We start from the raw sequence: 22,477 nt of genomic DNA on the forward strand, positions 1-22,477 counted from the left end.
TTCTCATATACTGCAGAAATATTTTATTTTAGGACCATCTGTTGAATTTCTAATTTCACTGCACCAGCATTTTTATGCAATTAAACATTAAATTTTGGTGATTGGCACATTCTTCTCTAAATCCAAAATATCTTACTATAATTCTTCCTGTTTCATTTGCATTATAAGCCTACAGGATTTTTTATTGTTTCTAATCTTTAAACATATCACCTTAAGCTTTCAAACTATATTCAGTAGCATGATAAAAGGATGCCATTGAATATTTTAAGAGTCTCATGCTCTACCGACTGAGCTAGCCGGGCACCTTCCATTGAATATTTTAAACATCTTTTATTTCTTGGGAGTTGGGAATGAAACCTAAGGAAAATTACTGGATGGAACTGGCTCATTATTCCCCAGGTCTTTGGCTACTGTTTTCCACTCTATTTCTAATTTCTATTTCCATCTTGATTTTACTTTATTTTTAATAAGCTATATTTGATGGGATTAAAACTGGCAATGATATAAGTATTCTTTATTTTAAGGTTGCATTTAGTCTTTAGATATGACTTAAGCTAGGATTAAAGAAAGTGAAAATGAAAGCATTAATAATTATCTAGAATACACTTCCATTTCCTTCAGTAACATTTTTATTTGAACAAGTGGATTAGTATTTCATTTCTCTTTTAACCCAATAATGCAGTTTTCTTAGACACGCAGCTTCATTACATTCATTTGTTGAATCAAAAGTGCTCTGGTTTTTTTTTTTTTATGAGCTCTGTAAGAACAGAAGCACTAATCTATAAGAAAAAACTCTCTAACTTGGCTCTCCCAAAGTGCTCCTGTATTGACTTGTGTGGCTGTCAGTCACACTTGAATGGAGCTCACGATGCTAATGAGATCAAAATCATAGGCTTATCCCCAAAGGATCCGTTAACTTCTCTCAGAGAAGCAGGGGTCTCTTCACTACAGATCAGTCTTCCATTCCTGACCATCTCAAAAAGTATTGGTCCCAGGAGAGAACAAAGAATGCAATTGGCTCATCAATAACATCATCTGTGTATTGTTTTTTGCTCTGTCTGTAGCACTGAACTGATTTGGAGATAGGTACACGTAGAGGACTTGAAGAAAAGAACTATTCTAAACATTAGGATGATCGGGTAACGGGTGAGAAAGTGGGGGTTGGGGAGGACATATGTTCAAAGGGGAACTAATTCTCTGCATTGATCTTACAAACTTAAAATTGAGATCCTACTCTAAACACATTTTAAAACCTAATTATTTCATGGACATTTTCAAACACATACAAAAGTAGAAAGAATAGTATAATCAGTGCCCTTGAGCCTACCACATGGCTTCAACAATTACTCAAGCCTCCCCACCTCCAGATTAATTTGAAGCAAACATCAAATAGTTCATCCACAAATAGTTCAGAGTGCTTATATCTAAAAAATAAGATGCTTCTTTGAACTATAATGACAATATCATCATCACATCTCCAGTGTTTATAGAAATGCTTTAATATCATAAAATATTCAGAAAGGAACTGAATGTAGAAGGATACTGTGAATAATGCTGCAATGAACGTGGAAATGCAGATATCTCTTCAAGATAGTGCTTTCAAATTAAATTTCCCCTAATTGTCTCATGAATTTTTTTTATCTTCCAGTTGACACTTGAATAATGTGGAGTTTAGGGGTGCCAACTCCCACACAGTTGAAAATCCACCTATTACTTTTGACTCCCCCAAACCTTAACTACTAGGAGCCTACTGTTGACTGGAAGCCTCACTGATAACATAAACAGTAGATTAACACATATTTGGTACATTATAGGTATTATATACTGTACACTATAATAAAACTAAGTAAAAGAAAATGTTATTAAGAAAATTATAAGAGAAAATACGTACACAGTATTTATCCAAAAAAAATCCACTTGTAAGTGGGCACCCACAGTTCAAACCCATGTTGTTCAAGGGTCAATTGTAGTGGATCTGTTTAAATTGAGCTCCAAATTGGTGCACCTGAGTGGCTTTGTCGGTTAAGCGTCCAACTCTTGATTTTGGCTTGGGTAATGATCTCAGGCTAATGATCTCAAGATCTTGGTATCAAGCCCTGCCTTGGGCTCTGCACTCAGCGGGGAATCTGCTTGAGATTCTGTCTCCCTCTGCCCCTCGCCCCATTCTCTCTCTCTCTCAAATAAATAAATCTTTTTTTAAAATGGGATCCAAATAAGATCCACACAGTGAATTGTTTAATATGTGTTAAATCTTCTAATTTATGACTTTCTCCTCCTTCTCATTCAATTGATTTGTTAAAGCAAAACCATGTGTTTTGTCCTGTAAGATTTTCCATAGCCTGGATTTTCTGATTTTAATCATGTCATTTAATATATTCCTTTATCACCTGTATTTTCTGTAACTTATTATTTAGATATGTAGGCTTGATCGAATTCTAGTTTTATTTTTGGCAAGAATATTTCATACAGGATGATGTGTGTGTGTGTGTGTATGCAGGAGGTAAGTAGTATCTGCTTGTCTCTCTTGTCTCTCTTTTTGTGAAGTTAGCCATCATTAATGGGCATCTCCTAATTGCATTATTTCATTAGGGATTACAATATGATTTTTTTTTAAAGATTTTATTTATTTATTTGACAGAGAGAGACACAGCGAGAGAGGGAACACAAGCAGGGGGAGTGGGAGAGGGAGAAACAGGCTTCCCGCCGAGCAGGGAGCCCAATGTGGGGCTCGATCCCAGGACCCTGGGACCATGACCTGAGCAGAAGGCAGATGCTTAAAGACTGAGCCACCCTGGATATTCTACTTCTTGGAACTCAATCCCTCTCACAGTCCCTGGACATTTTATCACTAGCCAAGAGTGATAAGATAAGGCTTGGTGAGAGTATGATAAATGGAAGATTTTTTCTTGATAAACTCTATTGGTGGCTCACTGGTAACTACGCAAAAGGTTATAAAAGGAAAGTCACCATATCCCAATCACCCCAAATTCCCTATTTGGCTGACTGGAAATATTTGGACTGGCTAAAATGTTAAAGTGACTTAAAACATCTTCCAAATAAATGCAATTGGTATACATTTTGGAATACTAAAAGTTTTCTTTAATTTTTGAATGTAATGCTTCTAATTCCAATTGATATATGATACGATCTGCCTCTTTCCCAGACAGAATGTTTGAAAGCTCTTTCCTTTAGGAAGAAAATAAAATTATAATAGCAGTTTCCAGAGGGAATCCAATGGTGATGTCATTACTCATTTCCTTTATTTACTCAGTTCATGTGGTCAGGTTCTGTGGGATAAAGGTGCTATTGGTCAAAACTCAATAAATGAAGTTAGTTGCAAATCATGGATGTATTAAAAAATTAACTCATCCTACAGAACAGTTAATATTCAGGGTTAACAGAACATTCACCTTCATATTATAGGGGATCTCAAGCATTAAATGCTTATAAGCAGAACTCAAAGTGGGTTTGAAACTGTACAGAATTTCCATGTTATGATCTCAGGATACTTAGAGCCTACCGTGGCAAAATAGAAAACTGATGTAAATGCTTTCCTGTAGGCAGTTACGTTAATGTCCTTTCTTTTTGTTAATTTCTGTTCATTGTGGTGAGTTTTGTGATGATTATGATTGCCAAATAAAATACTGCATACCCAGTTATATTTGAATCTCAGATATACAAGGAATAATTTTTAGCATAAGTATGTCCCAAATATTTCATGGAACATATTTATTCTAAAAATGATTTGTTCTTGATCTAAAATTCAGATTTAATTGGGCATCCTGCATTAAATCCGGCAACCCTGTGGATAAATAGAGCCTAATGGTGACTGATGTTTGAAAATTAAAAAGAAATATATGTTGTATAATGTACAGCAACACTTCTAAACTTTAATGTGCATACAAATTACCTCAGCTACTTATCAGAATGCAGATCTTGATTCTGCAGATCTGGAATAGAACCTGAGATCCTGCATTTCTAACAACCTTCTGCTTTGTGTTGATGCTGCTATTTCATGAACCATCATTTGTGCAAGGCTATAATGGACATCTTTTTTGTTGGTTGTTTTTGTTTTGGTGGCCCAGCATCTGAACTCTCTTACCTTAGAGAATTCAGTGATATGTGAATCTTGGAAAAAAGTGTAAAATGAAGCCCCATCCTCATGATCTAGAAACTGACAGAAGTTGTCAAATACTTTATCATCCGCCTTTGCAGCCTGGATTCAGGTACATAACCTGCCCTTGGCCAATCAGAAGCACCTGCATAGCCTTGAGTAGAGAACTGGAAACACAGATAGCAGTTAGTTCCCTTGCAACACGGCAGTTGTGGCCAAATTAAGTTCCCAGGGCAGCGGTGGTGGTGGAAGAAAGGGGCAGAGTCCAGTATGCTTAGCAGCATCCGTGATAGCAGTCTTCTCACGATGTTTGTTTCTGCAGCATGATTTTGGGTACTGTTCTTGGCTGCACAGCTCTGAGCTTGGTTCTCAACCCTCATAATGATTCCGTGAGTTGGCCACTTCCTTTGCTACTAAATCAGTCAGAATTGATTTTCATTGCTTGAATCTAAGAACCCTGAGGAAGCCAAAGGGTCTGCCAGAAGATAGCTGGCTTGCACAGCCCATCAACTGCAGTATGTGTATGATATTCCGCTTAGGTCACCACTCAGGATGATCTCTGCTGCACAGGGTGAAGACAATTCTGCAAGAGGTACAACCTCCATTTGGTGGAAGGGTGTCTATTTCCTGGCATCATCTCTATGCCTCTCTGGCGATGAGGTTTCTGACAATGACTAATCTTGCCTTAATAGAACTAGATTTATATGCTAACCCTGTCATTAACTAGTTACGTGACTTTGAGCAAATCATTTAGCCTCCGTGGGTTTTGGCTGTTAAAGGGAGTTACAAAAAATGAGTTAAGACTACATGTTTCTTATTGCATTTTTTTCACATTGCATCATAATTGGTTTTTTACAACTTTATGGAGATATACTTTATATATTAGCAAATGCATCCCTTTTTGAGTGTGTACAATTCAGTGATTTTTAGTACATTTATTGAGTTGTGTAGTCATGACTATATCTGGTTTTTAAAACATTTTCATAACCCCAGTAAGATCCTTCATGATGATTTATAATTAATCCCCATTCCCACCACCAAGCTATCTTCTGTCTTTATAGATTTGCCTTTCCTGGGTATTTCATATAAATAGAATCACACATTCATAATTATTTGTTACACTAGTTTTTTTCCTTCTATATGGTGAGTTTCCAAAAGGCCTTTGTGCAATGGGACTGTTTATCTTTATTGAAGTGTTAATAGCACAGTGCTTTGTACATAGTACAAGTACTCAAGATAATAAAATTTAAAAAACACTGATAATTTCTTATGAAGTTGTTGTGAGAATTAAAGAGCCTATTAGGTTCTTGCTACTCAAAATGTTGTCCTTAGACCAGGAACAGCAGCATCACCCAGAAGCTAGTTAGCAATGTGATCTTGGGTCCCATCTCAGACTTAGAACCTGCATTTTCATAAGCTCCTCAGGTGATTTATATTCTCATTAAGGTTTGAGAAACAATGCTCTGCACTGTAAGTTCTATGAGGGCAGAGATGTGTGGCACACAGTAGGTACTCAGTACTATTTGTTGTATGAAGAAACGGTGATTCACATGAAAACATTTTGTAAACTGTTCAAGGCCTATATACACAAGATTGCCAAAGAATCAAAGTGTGGAATTTTGGCTTAACTAAAATCTGTTAGAGAAACAGTTTGGGCTGATATTTTATAATGCCAGTTTATATACTGAAGCAAATATATTTATTTTTCTTACATTTAAATGACAATTCCATGAGGAGACCCAGTTTTATTAAAACAAATAATAGTCCCTTAACTGAAATGGACTTTATAGTGAGTTTATTAGCATGGCAGTTAATTATAAAACTTCTTACTTCTAAAGGTTGACGAAGAAAATTTATTGCAGTTCCATTTTCTATGAGATAAGACCTTGATCAACAGCTAAGAAGCCAATGTCAGACTTTAAGAGACAGGATTGGTAGGTGTTATATAGTTAGCATCAACCTTGAACAAGGAAAACCTATCTAGTTTCCCACTTAGAGTCTGGCTCTAAATGCTTTAATTTATTCATTTAATCATTCTTCAAATCATCAAACATTTATCAAATTTGTCACTATTTGATAAGTTCTGTGCCAGGGCTTTCTGATGGATTACCAGGTACAATATTCTTGAGGAGTTCCATATCAATACAATGATGAGAGTTTTTTAATTACATAGGCTAACAAAAGATTTTTCATGCTTTATGAATTCATGAATGTTAGAGTCTTAAAATGCTATAAAAATTAAGCCACATTAGTTATATATTTAACAAATGTATTGGAAAAGATAAAATTATATTTTCTTGGGAAATCAGGCTATATGGTTAACACTTACAAAACAGGAGTGGTTTTTATTGAGGGTTGCTCTAAGGAATATAACAAGGATGTCCTGGTTATTTTCCATTTGCTCCTCCAGACTCATCTTTCACCCTATTTGCCTTGCTCTATACTGAAGGCTGACCTCTACAGACTTTATCTATCATCCAAGCCCTATAGCTTCTGTTTGAGTTTGGCCAATGCGAGGTACCAACAGAAGTCTGGAGATTGGGGGAAAAGAGGACAAGTGTTTACTTCCCAGTCCCCTCCTGGGCCACATTGGCAGTGGCTGCATTTCTCTATTTATAGTCACAGTGTTTGTCAGACATCCCCTTCTAAACTATAGCGCTTAAAATTTCCTTTCCCCTGCTCCTTCAGGCTTAAGTCTTCTCACTGTTACCAGTTAAGTGCTTTACCATTGCTAGTGGGTTCCCTTAACCCTTCCCACATCTCTGTTAATCATCCTTTTATTAAGCTCTTTTTACCCTCTTTGGTGTGCCACGAAGAGGCAATCAATCAGCCAGTATCTAAGGACTGCCTGCTGGGCTGGCACTGTTAAGACATATAATACATGATCCTGCTCCAGAGAGACTTACAGTCCACTGAAGGAGATAAAACCAACACATGTGAAGCAATTAGGAATCGCTACACATTGGTATCTAATGAGAGACATTTGGTTTTTTGCCACTCAGCATTCACTCTTTTGATAACCATACCCTATTTTCCTCTATTACTCTCAGTCAACGTCTTTTAGGGAGACTGGACTCCACTCTTAACAACATGAGTAGTCATTCTTCTGGTCACATGTCCTAATCAAAGCCAATAAAATATAAGGAGATTATTGCTGGCACTTCTGGGAAAAAGGCATGTACTCTTCCACTGAGATTCCTAACAGTAAGGATTATGTGAACTGGAGCTGCCAGGAGCCACCATATGGAGCCTGAGAATGAAGCCAACACAGAAGACAGAGCCAAGAGATGAAACGAAATAGAATTCTAATGACATTGCTTAAGCCCTTGGATCAAGCTATGCCTTAAGCTAAATATATCACTAGTTCCTTAGCTATGTGAGCCGATAGCCAATATATTTTTTGTATAAGTCAGTTTGTGTTTTTTATTTTGTCACCTGCAACTAAAATAGCTCTAACAATTCACAAATTGGTATCAGAACTGGGGATTAGTAAGTGAAAGATCTTAAAATGTTGAATCAGTTGATTCAGATGAGGCCTCATCTATATTGGGTTGGGAATTCAATAGCAAAGTAGTACATTAAAGTGGCACCTGTTGTATATTAGAATTCAAAACATGTGCCTATCAAGTATGAAATGTAAAAAATGTCACTAAAAGGTCAGATACTAGAGTACACCAACTATTACATGTTGGCCTGTTGGTTTTCAGTTAGGTCCTATAAGAAAGACTCAAGTTTAGGATTGAGCTTGATTTATCTAAGCCTGAGAGGGAAAAATACTGCTTTATTATAAGTGACCATTTTTGCTAAGGGCTCAGTCAAATATGACAGAAATTTCAATAATCTGGAGCCATTAGAGTTGGAAAAGCCCCAGGAGAATTTTAATGCCAATGAAGGCAAGAAAGGGAAAAGACTGGCACTTTGGAGAGGTCTGAACACACCCAGGCCTCTCTCAAGCAATTCCTGCCTGCTTAGAAAGGTAATAATTATCCCATTCTACTCCCTCCAGCACCACTATGCCCATGTCCCCCCTTGCAAAACTAGTAGCTATTATTATTTTTTTTCATTTTATTTTTTCAGTAGCTATTGTTTCAAATCATTCTCAGGCAGAAACCAAAATGGAGGCCACTAAGTAAGGAGTATAACAAGGCGTATTATGGAAAGATAAAAATACCCGTATTGGAATCTAGATGCAAAGACTGCAGCTTAAGATAACATCTAGCTTTGGAGGTTTTCTTCCCCATGAAATTGGCCAAATGCAAATAGACTGGAAGCTTAGTAAGAAGTAACGAAAATTGTGGCACCTGGCGGGCTGTCTGCAGAGCATGGGACTCTTGGTCTCAGGGTCATGAGTTCAAGACCCACATTGGGCATAGAGCCTACTTAAAAAAAAAAAAAAAAGTAAAATAAATTGTATGGTGAGAGAAATCCTAAGTCTGGAGAATAAAGGCTAGTTATTAGGGTTAGCACTAAGTGTTGTAACACATAGTGCAGAAGTTTGATTGGCTTAACACTACCGATGTTTATTTTTCACTTTTGCAAAGTCCGATATCGGTATTCCTGATTAGAAAGTGGCCTTCTACAAGGTCATTCAGCTACCCAGACTCCTTCTATCTCATGGCTCTCTTAAGACTATTCTCTAGGGTCTTAGCGTCCTCTCAGTGCAGCTAGAGGAAGAAAAAGAAACCATAGAAGACATACCGAGTTCTTAACCACATTGGCAAGAAGGGATTCATGTCACTTCCACTCATATTCCAAAGGAGATAATTGTAAGACTTTGCCAAGATTAATAGAAGCTGGAGAATGTAGTCCCTGCCTATGCAGCTACTTCCTAGCAACAATTCTACATAACAGAAGAGGATCACAGCTATTTGGTAGTAAAAGTTAATTATCTCTGTAATAGCAAATTTGTTGTTTTTTTTTTTTCAATTGCCACTATATCAGGAAAGAGAATGTTGAAGAGGTGTGGTCCCTAGAAGGATTATACTCCCCACTGTCCATTACAGATATGGCATGGAGGAACAATGGATGAGAGATTCTCCAATAGTTGAACATATGGCAGCCAGATGTGTTGATCAAAGAACTTTCTCCTCTCTCATGGTAGGAAGCCCTTGGTGTTTCTGTCCAGCATGATATATGCTATGAATTAAAGACCACTATGTGTTTGCCATTAGTCATTTTTCCAAATATGAGTTTTTGTTGCAGGTTTTTTCTTTTTCTGTCATTATGTATTAAGTATTTTGTAGCTATTTTTTTTTTTTGTAGCTAATTTTATCTTGTAGCCTTAGGTTACTAGACCTTGAGGAACTATATTGTTGTATAATAGAGAAACATGCTTATTACCCTCCTGTCCTGCACTTGGGAGTTATCTTCAGTAACTACATGAGAATTTGGATCATCTCTCTTTGGGGAGGAAGTGAGCATATTTTTGGTGGTAAATAATATTATTGCATTGAATAGGCATAAACATTTTGAAGGCGTATGTAGTGGAAGAATGTTTGAGAAGAATCAAGAGAAGAACAGGGGTGTGTGGTATGTCTGCTGTTCTCATTACCCAGGACATATCTAACCTTCCTCTGTTAACCATACTCCTATTTTCCTAAAAGCACCTTCTTGTGCCATTCATGTGTTACTGATAGACTCAACTTTTGAGATGGGCTTGTCAATCAGTGCAAGCCAATCTGAGCATCTCTTTCTCTAGCAACAGTGATTGGTTTAGGAATAGGTTCTTCACCTTTGCTGGTAGTGAGGATAGTGTGAGCTTAGAGTTGCTGGTTGTTCATTTGTGGGGCTTGAGAATGAAGCCAACAGCAGAGCAAAGAGCTAACATGTCAGGGAGAATCCAAATCTTGACAACATAATTTGAACTCTTCAGCCAAGCCATGTCTAACAAAACTATCTTGAAGTATTCAGTTATGTGAGCCAATAAATTCCCTTTTCTATTTAAGCCAGTTTGAGTTGGATTTTATGTTACTTGCAACCATACATCCTTACTGAATCAATACTGTTGTGTGAGGGTAGATCCATAAACAAATATACATAAGAATAAGTGAACATGAATATACCTGAGAGACAGACCTAACTAGAACTAAAGGAGTAGACTGAAACATGGTTCACAGGTTAAGAGGGAACTAGATTGGGGAAAGACCTTAACAATCAGTCAGAAGAATTTAAATTTAATGGAATAGAAAATATAGCCATGAAACTATCAAAGCACAAAGAGATGTACAAAAAATGAAGATTTAGAATGATTATTCTGATGGGTTAGATCGGAGCAGAGGAAGAAGGACGTCAGAAGGACCATCTCTGTTTTCCTGCTCATTGCATAGCATTCATGTTAGCCTCCTTTCTTCCCACTAATTCAAGCTCCCCAATCACTCTGGCCTGAGAGCCTTTGTACTTGTTCTTTTCTCTGCCTGGAAAGTTCCTTCCCCCAGACATTTGCTTGGCTTTCTCCCTTATTTCATTCAGACCGCTGTTTTGAACATAACTTCATCAAAGAGGACTTTCTAGATCAATTTACCTAAAGTAGTACACTACTCTACTACTCTCACCTGTATCTTTGTCCTTTTACTCTGTTTTGTCCTCATGGCATTCATCACTACGTGACATTATATTGTATATGTTTGTACATGTATTGTCTGAAATGTAATGAGATTCCATGAGTGCAGGGACTTCCTTTATTCACTGATGTATCTCTGGGAAGTACATCAGAGAATGGCACATAGAAAGCCCCCAATTAAAGCTTGTTTGAAGACGAATGAATGAGTGAAGTACAGTAAATAAGGCGAAAAAAAAAATCACAAGAGGGATGAGTTAGTCACTTAAATTCCTAGTACACTACTATCATTTCGGCCATAAACTGCTTAAGGCTCCCACTTCTGCTCCATCTCCCCAGAGGAAAAACAATTTAGGGAAGTTCGCTAATACTAAAGCAAGGACCTGAGATACCTTCCTGGATGATTCTGGTGAGAATGTTATTTTCTCCCGAGGTACCCCCGTTAGCAAGAATTATCTCCGATCCCAGATTTGTCAGGGCTCTTTCTCCATCTTAGCTCCAAGTAGAGCTCTGAGAGAAAAACGAGGCGGTGGTGGCTGGAAGACCCAAACGTTCCAAAGTATCTCTCTTCCCGGAGATCAGCAGCCAGGTGAATTTCAGAATGATGACAACTTGGAGGGGCAAGAGTCACGTGCCAGGTGGTTGCGGCACCAGGGGTAACCTCCGTTGATCCTTCCTTACCACCCAGCTTTCTACCGGGGCCTGTACAGAAAGAAGCACGCCAACACGTCAGGGCGGAGTGCGGCTTTCACCAAGTTTCCTTCCCATGCGGCTGCTCCCCGACCTCTCTTCTCCCCACCCACCCCCGCAACCTGCACGCTCAGCCTCCGATTTCCGCCCATCCCGGCTGGAGGGAGCCGGGAATCCAATTACTTTTCCCAAGGGAGGGCAATCCACTCATCAGGCCGCGAAGAGGGGAGCGGGGGTCGAGCAGCCGCAGAGGCCGCCCCTCCCCCTGCCTGCCCGGGCCTCCGGGCCCCGGCAGCCCCGGGCGGGGCGAGGCGAGCCGTGGAGGGGCGCGCGGTGCCGCCGCGGGGACTATTTGTCCTTCCGCGCGCCGCGCTGCGGCCCCGGCGCCGACGTCGACCGGGCTGAGTGGCAGGAGATTAGCCAAGGGCTTCCCCCGCCGCGCGCCCCCGGCCAATCGGCGCCGCGCAGGCGGTGCTCGAGGGCCGCGCACACGCACATTCCAGGATCCACGCCTCACGCGAACCACCTCCACTCCGCGCACGCTCCCCGTCCCACCCCGCCCTGTGGGCCGCACGCGCGCCTCTTCGCGGGGCCTTCTCCAGGGCCAAGCCTGGGCCCTGTCTCCTGGGCCCCAGATGCGGCTCTCTAAAGTGAAAGTGAAATGAGGAAAGAAGGCCAAGTGGTCTGTAGGGGAAGGGTAATTAGCATCCGTGTCAAGGTTTACACTCCTGCTCCACCGGCCAGGCTTGCCTAACAGATGGAGTGAAGCGACCGAGACTCGCTGAGGAGGAAGAAAGAGGACATCCCTCCTGATTCGTCAGAGAGTGGGTGGAGAACTCTTGCAATATCCTTGAGTGATCTCCAGTAAGAGGATCTTAAACTGGTGGATTTCTCACTGGGTTTTCTGCTGTGGTCAGAGCACTGGACACATCCTTTCTCCATCGGGAAGGGGAAAAAAAAAAAAAAAGCAACCCTCTCTCCTGCACACTGTCAGACTTATGAGGCCACAACTGACATACGTGCTTGAAGGAGAAAGTGCGCTATTGTGTCTTGTTTTTCCTTTTGAATTCCGTCCTCCTGAGACACTGGCTGACCCTTAGGCCCATGGCCGTCCTGAATGTGATTGACATGCGTGATTAGCAGGCTAGTGAGAGAGAACCAGGGAAATTGCTATCAAAACAATTACATACAGGGACATCAGAACAATGGCTTGAGAGACCCCAGGGACTTAGAGACCATCCTAGCTCTGCCACGATGCCCTCTGGGACTGTGGCCAAGTCAGATCATCTCTTTGTGTCTTCGTTTCCTCCTGGTAAGTTGAAACTATTCTTACTGCTGCCTGTCTCAAAGTTATGTTATAAAAAATAAACTTAGATAACAGAGCTGAAAACACTGAAGGTTTTGTTTTGCGGGGAAGGTGGTTGGTGGTGGTTGAAAGGCATTCTCTGGACAGAAGATTCTGTAAAAGGAAGCCGTTTGACCTTCAGCCTACAAAGTGGTCATTTCAATTAAATTTAATACACCTGTGTGGAGACTTAACTCAGTAGCTGCAGAGTTCTGTGCTGGGTGCTAATCTTCATAAGATTTATAATCTAGTAAAGCCATGCTAATTCCTGCATTCTCAGACCTTCTCCCATGTCTGTGCCAGTTCCCATCCCTAAGTCTTGGCCATTTTCATTCTCCACTTGTGTTCAAGGGCCGCAAATCATTGCTAGCTATAGGTACAGAATGATGCTGCAGTTGGGGCTCCCCATTTGAGTCTAAGCTGTGGCTTGGGGGTTCAGATATATCTGGGTATGTCTGTGGAACTGATGGGGCAAGGCCCCAAAAGCCTGTTTCCTGGAGTGACTGAGGAGCTTCCTGGGACAGAATATGTCCTTAGTGAAGAAGGAGCGGAACACAGCTGTAGCTGGGAAAGACTAAATCTTGAAAAAATGGAGAGGTCCTTCTGCGTCCAGTCTGGTGTCTCCCGGCCCTCATCTGAGTCCAGTAGATGTGGGAAAGGGATGGGGGAGGGAGAAGAAGATGGAGGGAGGCTATAGGCGAAAGCTAAAATATGTTTCAAACTTTCAAATCCCACATTACACATTCAAACACATGCTCTCACCTTTACAAGAAAAGACCAAGCTATCGACAGAAGTGCAAGCAACAGAAAACTTGACTCGTGGTGGCTTTTGAAAGAGAAGGAATTTATTATCTCATAAAATAATAAGTTTGATGGAAAGTCGTTCCTATATTGGTTAATTGAGTAACTCAAGGATGTTGTCGAGGACCCAAGGGGAGTTATTCCTTCTGCTCTGCCATCCTCAGATGACACTCTCTTCTGCCATCTCCCTTCAAGGCTGCACCCTAGCTTCTGCACTTTTGGCATCGGATGCAGTAAGGGCATTGCCCAAAGAAGAGGGATATTGTCTCCCACCTCTTCCTGTCTTTTCTGTCTCTCTCTTTCTCACAGTAAAGGAAGGATAATCCTAGTTTCTGGAGGCCTCTGGCAGAACTGAGTCCCATTGGGCAGAACTGTGTCACATACACATCCTAAACTAACTGCTTGTAGAAAGTATGATGCCAAACGTAATTTACCCCTCATGCTGGGAGAGAGAGAAATCACTTTCTGTGAGCACGTGGGAGGATATAATTAAAGCAACATCAAATTTTGCCGTGGAAAAAAATAAGGAAAAGTGGCTGTGGTTTAGGTCTCAGCAGGTTCCCTCAACTTTCCTTTTCTCTGCTTCAAAATGTTTCTGTATCTACTCTCCTCCATAACGTCTAAATTTTTCTACCTTCCTTCATATTCTTTTTTTACTATCTCAGTGGAGAAGTAACCCAGCTCCATTTCAGGATCTGGTGCTCCATCTGTCTACCTCCCTAAGACCTTGCTCTTGTCCTAGCCCCTCACAGTGGTCCCTAAGCCACATGCAGTTACCTGCAGGCTGTTCCATCCAGCATTCTACTAGTGAGAATTAGAGATCCGAAGCTCCTTTTGTTGTGCCAGGAGGATCCAGATTGAAAGATGCAAGAATTTGTTCAGATCCTATCCAGTGGGGCTGGGGCAGGGGTGAGAGGTAGGGACCAAGGACAACCTTCATCCTTTTCTATACGTAGGGCTTCTCTGTCTGCCTCAGCAATGTGGGAGCGCCACATGGTATCCTCAGCAACTTGATTTCAGACTGCTTCCATTTTACCCTCTCCCTCTCCACGAATACCAGTCTCCTGGAGTTTGGATCCCACTCTATTTTTCTGAGTTACAACCTGGTAGAACACTGATACTGGCTTGGCTTGAACCTGAAACTTGTTCCATTTCTTCCCTATACTCATATTCATTCATTTTTTTTTCTTTACTTAACAAATGTTAAATGCTGACTCTTTCAAGGACTGCACTATGTGCTAGGGAGACATTGACAGATAAATTGGAATTCTCTGCCTTCAATGAGTTTACATTCTGGTGGAGGATCTTTATTTCACCACAAGGTATGGCATGAAATTCAAGGCCTTCTCACAGGAACGGTAAAAGCAAGGCCCAGTTGTTAACTCTCTGCAACATAATCTGTTTTAATTCTTCACAAACGACTACCACTATTAGTGGAAATTATTTTGATCTTTACACAGCTCATAACGTATCTTTTCACAGAGGCTATTGTTTCAGACAATTACACTTTCCAACAAGATAAACACCATGTAGGGCAATGCACTTGTGGTACAGTACATTTTATTAATAACATGTCTTGTCAGCTGAGCGGGCCAGGCTATGGATGGATGATTACAGCAAAAAATGGAGCCTGTATCTGATACAAGTTTATGTATCATCAGAGTTGTTACCCTATCTCTGCTCACAGTCAGGAACCTGCCAGATCTTATTCAACAGAATGGTTTGTAGATGCATTGGCAGCAGATAAAAATATTTACTATTAATCTGCCTTCCTTTGGCTATACCCACCTGAGGATATATAGTAAAATCAAATTTTAATTTTTTAACATTTTCGAAATTCACCTAGGTTGATTATTCCCACTTTCATTTTTAGTAGAAAGCAGGTTCTCCAAAGGATTGCTATACTGTATTGAAATATAAAACTGCTTGTGTATTTTCAACTAATAGCACTTGTACTTCAGATGGTGTCATGGACCCTCAGTGTCTAATATATCTTGACAGAGTCTGAAGTAGAAGTAAACCAATTCAGACTGCAGGTCCTAAAATACAAGTCAGAGAAGGTGGGTGTAGCAGAAGTGAAATGAGAGCATTTAAATGAAATATGAACTCTAGTCAATTTGAATGAATTCCCTTAGCACCTCAGTCCAGAAAAGAACGTGTAAGGGTTTTAATCTTCACTTGATTAAAGTGCTTCACATGATGAAGTGCATGACCCTAAGTGAGTCAGTTAATTAATCTCAGTGTCTTGGTGTTCCCATTTTTACAACAGGGTTAATAAGACAGGTAGTGCACCTGTACTTTGAATTTGAGAGAAAAGAGAATTATACTCTTTCTGAAATGTAGCTGATAATTATCAATCAGTTATCAATGGGAATTTATTGAGCCCTGCACTTAGCCATCACTATAGGCAGAGAGCCTAGCAAGCCTTAAACATAAATAAAATGCTGAAGAAATTTTCATTGCATGAATGAATGAGAAAATGAATCAGTGAACCACCTACAAAGTGTCAGGTCCTCGGCTATGGAAGATCCAAGATGCATCCCTACCTTTAAGAAACTTTCTAGTGAAATAAGCCATATATAGAATGAAAGGTAAATTTAACAGTTAAGGTATGAAATGCCAAATAAATGTTATGGTCCATTATCCTCAAACTAGAATTCTCAGATTCTCAGCTTCATTATGGCTTTTTCCCTAAAACTGACTGGCTTGAGAATATGCCTATGGTTTTTTTGTGTAAAGGTAGTAGAATATGTTTAATAAAAACTTAAATATAGAAGTATGTTTCATTAGAATAATATTCTGCATGGAAGTGGAATTGAAATATAAATTCAAGGGGGAAAATATATAAAACTGTTAAAGATTAAGAACTTAACAAAATTTTTTATATTTTTATTGAGGTATAACATCCATACAGTAAAATGCACAAACCACCACTTAAATCGAGATATAGGTGATCCCACTTCCCACTATGACCTTTCTTAATCTCCTTCCCCATCCCAGAGATAACCAGTATTCTGACTTCTTATGCCATAGAATACTTTTCCCTGTTCTGAAAGTTGTATAAATTGAATTATTCAGGATGCTCTCCTTTGTGCCAGGCTTCTTTTGTTCAACATTATGTCTATATGATGCATCCATTGTTGCATACACCAGAGTCCATTCTTTTTAATTATTGCAAAATAGTTATTCTCAAAGTGTGATCTGAGAATCCTTGGGGGGGGGGTGCCTGAGAATTTTTCAGGGGGGTCCATGAGTCAAATTATTTTCATAATAATTTAGGTTTATTTTCCTTTTTCAGTGCATTGATGCTTTAATTCATGATGCAAAAGCAATGATGGTTAAAACTGCTGGCACCTTAGCATGAATTTTTTTTCCTTGGGTCCATACTTTTTGTGTCCTTTCTGAAATATCTTTGTCTACCTTGAGGACACAAATATTTTCTGATGTTCTTTTCCAAAAGTTTTATAATTTTAGGTTTTACATGTAGGACTATGACCCAATTCAAGTTAATTTATGCATATGGTGTGACTTTAGGATCAATAGTCCTTTTTTTTTTTTCTTAATATGGATGTCCAGTGTCTAATTGCTACAGCAGTACTTATGGCAAAAATGACTCTTTCTCCATTGGATCACATTGGCACTTTTGTCAAGTTGACTGTATGTTTATGGGTCTGTTTCTAGACTTATTCAATTTCATTGATCTATATATATATCCTTTAATAATACCACAGTTTGAGGAGATTTGTTACATTAATATTGAATCCTCTGATCCATGAACATGGTATATTTCTCTGTTTATTTAGGAATTCTTTAATTACTTTCAACTATCTTTTGTAGTTTCTAATGTGAAGATCTTTTGTTAGATTTATTCATAATTATTTTTTTGTGCTGCTGTAAACAGAGTGGATTTTTTTTTTTTAAAGATTTTATTTATTTATCTGAGACAGAGAGAATGAGAGAGACAGAGAGCACATGAGAGGGGGAGGGTCAGAGGGAGAAGCAGGCTCCCTGCCGAGCAGGGAGCCCGATGCGGGACTCGATCCCGGGACTCCAGGATCATGACCTGAGCCGAAGGCAGTCGCTTAACCAACTGAGCTGCCCAGGCGCCCAACAGAGTGGATTTTTGAATTGCATTTACAATAGTTTGCTGTTAGTATATAAAGATATATGTTTAATGCTTGCTTTAAACAGGTTCTTATATATGAACCCTGTATCCTGTGACCTTGCTAAGTTTACTTATGGCTTCTAGTAATTGTTTTCTAGATTCATTAGGATTTTTACATTAATAATCAAGTAATTTGCATATAGGGACAATATTACTCCCTCCTTTTTGATCTTAATGACATTTACTTTTCTTTTTCCTCTTACAGTGACTAGGACTTTTGTACAATGTTGACTATACGTAGTAATAATGGCATGTTTGCTTTGTTCCCATTGTAGGGGAAAACAATTCAGTCTTTTATTGCTAATTATGCTGTAGGTGTTTTGTAGATGCCTTTATTGATTTGAGGAAGTTCCCTACTATTTCTGGTTTGCTAAAAGTTTTTATCAGGAATGAATGTTGAGTTGTGTCAAATGCATTTTCTGTATCTATTGAAATCATATTGGTTTTCTTTTTTAGTGAATTACATTGTTATAGTGGATTACATTGTTGGTTTTAAATTCTTAAACTAATCTTGCATTTCTGGATAAATCCTACTGAGTCCTGAAGTGTTATTCTTTTTATGTATGGTCCATTTGATTTGCTAGTGTCTTATTACGGATTTTGCCTCTATCGCCATGAAGGATATTGGTCTGTAATTTTTTTTTTTATATCATCTTTGTCAGGTTTTGGTATTCAGCTTATGTTGGTGTTTTAGTTTCCTAAGGCTGCTGTGACAAAATACCATGGACTGGGCTTAAACAACAGAATTTATTTTCTCACAGTTCTGGAGGCTAATTTCAAGATGAAGTTGTTGACAGGTTTGATTTCTCCTGAGGCCTCCCTCCTTGGCTTGTAGATGACGGTCTTCTCACTGTGTCTTCACATGCCCTTTCTCTGTGCAACCACATGCTCCTGGTGTCTCTTCCTCCTCTTATAGGGATACTAGTCATTTTAGATTAAGACCCTACATTAACAGTATTGTTTTAATTTAATCACCATAATAAAGACCTTACTTCCAAATGTGGTTAACATATGCATTTTGGGGGGGGGGACACAATTCAACCCATAACTGTTGGCCTTATAAAATGAGTTGGATAGTGTTCTTTTCTCCACTCTTTTCTGAAAATCATTTGTGTAACTTCAGTGTTTTCACCAGTGAAACTATCTGACCCTGGAGTTTTCTTTGGGGGAAGCTTTTTTTTTTAAATAAGAATTCAATTTGTTTGTTGGATGTAGGTCTATTTAGATTTTCTGCCTTTCCTTATGCCTACTTTAGTACATGGTAAATTTTAAGAAATTTGTCTTTTTCATCTATGTTGTTGAATTTGTTGTCATAATATTGTTTATAGTGTTGTGTTATTATTCTTCTAATGTCTGTAGGATCTATGTTGACAGCCAATTTGTTTTAAGCCCTGTTTTAAACAGTCATACCCATTTTAAAGAACTCAAGAGGAAAAGAATTCAAAAGTTGTTTGGTTATTCTGGATGCTTGGCTTTACCATGTAAAGCTTAAAATTAGCTTGTCAATTTCTACAAAAAGACTGGGATTTGATTTGTTTGGGGAAAATTGCCACTTAACAAAATTAAATCTCTAGACCCATGAACATGGTATATTTCTCTTATCTCTCTGTTTATTTACATCTTTTTAAATTTCTCTCATGAATATATCACGGTTTTCAGGATACAAATCTTGCATAAATTTTGTTGGATTATTCCTAAGTATTTTCTATTTTTGAAAGTTTTTTATTTACATTTCAATTTCCAGTTGTTAATTGCATATATTTTTATATTGATATTATATCCTGTGATTTTGTTAAATCCACTTTTTAATTCTAGCAACTTTTTTTGTATTTATTTTTGATATATATATATATAGTTATGTCATCTGTGACTAAAGACAGTTTTATTTCTTTCTGTTCAATCCATGTGCTTTTTATATCCTTTTCTTGTCTTATTGCACTGGCTAGACTCTTGAGTACAATGTTGAGTAGAAGCAATAAAAGCAAACATCCTTGCCTTGTTTTCAGTTTTGGAAGGGAAAACATTCAGTTTCTTATCATTAGTTATGATATTAGAAATAGGTGTTTCATAGTCTTTTATTAGATTGAAGAAGCTTCCTTCCATTCATAGGTTGCTGAGACTAGTATCTGTCTTCTTAATATTATAAGTGATGAAAAGGGAAGTACACAGGAAGTACTTCTGCTGCATATAGGAGTATGATGATTGTCTCAAGAAAAAGTACCTGTTCAAATGAATTGTGAACTGACCTGGTTGGGTTTTTCCTAGAACATCATTTTTACTTGAAAAAAACAAGGACAAACTATGATTACTCAGACTAAAGTATTTGGTAGAATTTTGTTAAAAAAAAAAAAATGAAGTGAGCCTGTTACTTCATGGCAAACAACTGACTATATTTGTTGACATTGATAAAATTTGCATTTTTGAGCAAAAATAGAATTTTGGAAAATTTATATTCACTATCCTGGGCTTAACATCTTCCCAGTACTTCACAACTTTTCTGTTGAGATTGGTGGTGATATTAACAAATGTGATTTTTCTGACATACAATGAAGTGTCAGTATTTGGAAGTTCTGCATATATTAGTGAACCAGTATTTCAAGAACCTACCACTTATCAATTTTGATATAGTGTTAAAGAAGACAATTCAGAATTTTCCAAGAGGACTATTAAAATAATCTTTCTCTTTTCCATTATATATTTTTGTAAGGCCAGATTTTCTTCAGACTTTAACAAAAGAACACATTGTGACAGATTGAAATAGAAGCAGATATTAAAATTCAGTTGTCTTCTATTAAGCCTGATAAAATATTTGGAATAATTAAAAATAAGGCTACTGCTTCTTACTAATATTTTTATTTGGAAGATATAGTCATACATAAAAATATGTACCTTAACATGTATTGGATTTATTATTGTTATCTTTTAATTTGGTAAGATATACATAACACAATTTACCATTTTAACTATTTTTAGGTGTATGGCAAGTGACCTTAAGTACCTTCACATTGTTATGCAGTTGTCACCACTATTCTTCTCTAGAACATTTTCTGTTTCCAAACTGTAACTCTTTATGCATTAAACAATAACTCTCTGTTTGCCTTTCTTCCTAGCCCTTGGCAACCACCATTTTCTTTTCTGTCACTATGAATTTAACTGCTCTAGGTACCTCCTATAAGTGAAATCATACAATAGTTTTGTGTAGGGGCGCCTGGGTGGCTCAGTTGGTTAAGCGACTGCCTTAGGCTCAGGTCATGATCCTGGAGTCCCGGGATCGAGTCCCCCATCGGGCTCCCTACTCGGCGGGGAGTCTGCTTCTCCCTCTGACCCTCCCCCCTCTCATGTGCTCTCTCTCTCTCATTCTCTCTGTCTCAAATAAATAAATAAAATCTTTAAAAAAAAAACAATAGTTTTGTGTATGTGTGTCTGGCTGCTTTCACTTGGCATAACTTCTTCAAGGTTTATCCATGTCGTTGTTATTTTAAAAATAGTTTAATAAACATTTAAAAAATGTCTCAGTCCTAATTTTTAATATGACACATGTTGATAGAAATGCCCAAATAGATTTTAAAAAGTCATTGGTGTCCTCAATAAGGAATTTTAGGAGTATAAAGGGGTCCTGAGACCAAAGAGTTGGAGAATCATTGCTACATAATATCCCAGTGTATGTATGTATGTATGTATGTATGTATGTATGTATGTATGTACCATAATTTACCTAGCCTTTCTATTGCTGAGGAACAGTTGGTTTTTCTTGTTTTTGGTTATTATGGATAAAGTTGCTATGAGTACTTTTGTATATGCTTTTAGGGGACCTCTATACTACTTTCCATCTGATGTCTAGGAGTGGTATGGTTTGTGCCTTTTAAAAATGAATCATGGTGGGTATCAAATCTTTTATTGTATTTATGCCCATTGGATACATTTCAAAGACTATTGTGTAATAGATTTATTTTAAATGCTACTATTTATAATATACAGGATATTTATTGTTTGCATTTACTTAAACTTACGATGAAAAATTATAGTTATCAACTTAAACGTGTGAGGCATGTATCACTTAAATACATTATCTTAGGAGGTATACAAGGAGAGAGTTTTGAAGATTAATAGAGAGTAGACCCTTCAAGAGTTCAGAGAAGTAAGGTGATTGAGGATTGTGCAGGTCTCTTTTTCTGTCCATCTCTCCTCCCCTCTTTTGATGTCTTCCTCATTACTTAACCAATCATTTGGCAGATATTTACTCAACAACTATTATATGCCAGATACTCTGCTATACGTTGGGAATATAGCTATGAACATGACAGACAAGATTTGACTCACAGTTGAGTGAGGAAAACAGTAAACCTAAAAACAAGGAATTGAAATAACTATAAATGGTGTGAAATCTCACAAAGGAAAACAAGTGTTACAATAGGGTATAGTGGTAGCACTGGCTGTTATGTAGGATGGTTATCACGGCTTCATGTTGGAGAAGCTGACTGTGCCTAAGAGCCGAGAGGAGAGCATTCCAGGCAGAGAGGCTCATACTGAGAGCATTAACAAGGCTTTGAAGAAGGAGGAGCTTGGAATATTCCAAAACTGAAACCAGGCCACTGCAAGAGGATTATAGTCAGACTTTGAGTCTTTTTGAAAAAGAAGTTACATAGTCAACCATTGAAGGTATCTGTACACAAAATCTATAGTCAATACAAACTGTATAATAAGGTGGTAATAAAATTTAGAAAACATGCTAATGTTCATGAGAAGTAGTAGAAGTGAACAAGCCTCTACTTTCCCCTGAAACCAGGAGCCAGGGAAGGAAGGCTC

At 38.3% G+C, this 22,477-nt stretch overlaps 1 protein-coding gene and 1 long non-coding RNA gene across 6 annotated transcripts in view; one reads left to right on the forward strand and one right to left on the reverse strand.

The window, feature by feature from the left end:
• Nucleotides 1-5,892: 5,892 nt before the first annotated feature.
• Nucleotides 5,893-11,859, reverse strand: LOC123861172 (uncharacterized). The gene is made up of 2 exons (XR_006794980.3): nucleotides 11,483-11,859; nucleotides 5,893-11,372 (listed from the first exon to the last, which is right to left on the reverse strand). It is a non-coding gene; the product is annotated as an uncharacterized LOC123861172 (long non-coding RNA).
• A 45-nt stretch (nucleotides 11,860-11,904) lies between these two features.
• The window catches only part of ZNF280D (zinc finger protein 280D), a 303,349-nt gene continuing 292,776 nt past the window's right edge, over nucleotides 11,905-22,477 (forward strand). For all 5 annotated transcript variants that reach the window (XM_054513529.2, XM_054513531.2, XM_045900008.3 and 2 more), the window contains exon 1: nucleotides 11,905-12,672. The gene's annotated coding sequence lies outside the window, so the exon portion shown is untranslated. The remainder of the gene's footprint in view (nucleotides 12,673-22,477) is intronic.

The sequence above is a fragment of the Mirounga angustirostris genome, unplaced genomic scaffold (genome assembly GCF_029215605.1).
Source record: "Mirounga angustirostris isolate CCGP_5_RB_7025 unplaced genomic scaffold, mMirAng1.0.hap1 SCAF_9, whole genome shotgun sequence".
In the NCBI taxonomy this organism is placed as follows: Eukaryota; Metazoa; Chordata; class Mammalia; order Carnivora; family Phocidae; genus Mirounga; species Mirounga angustirostris.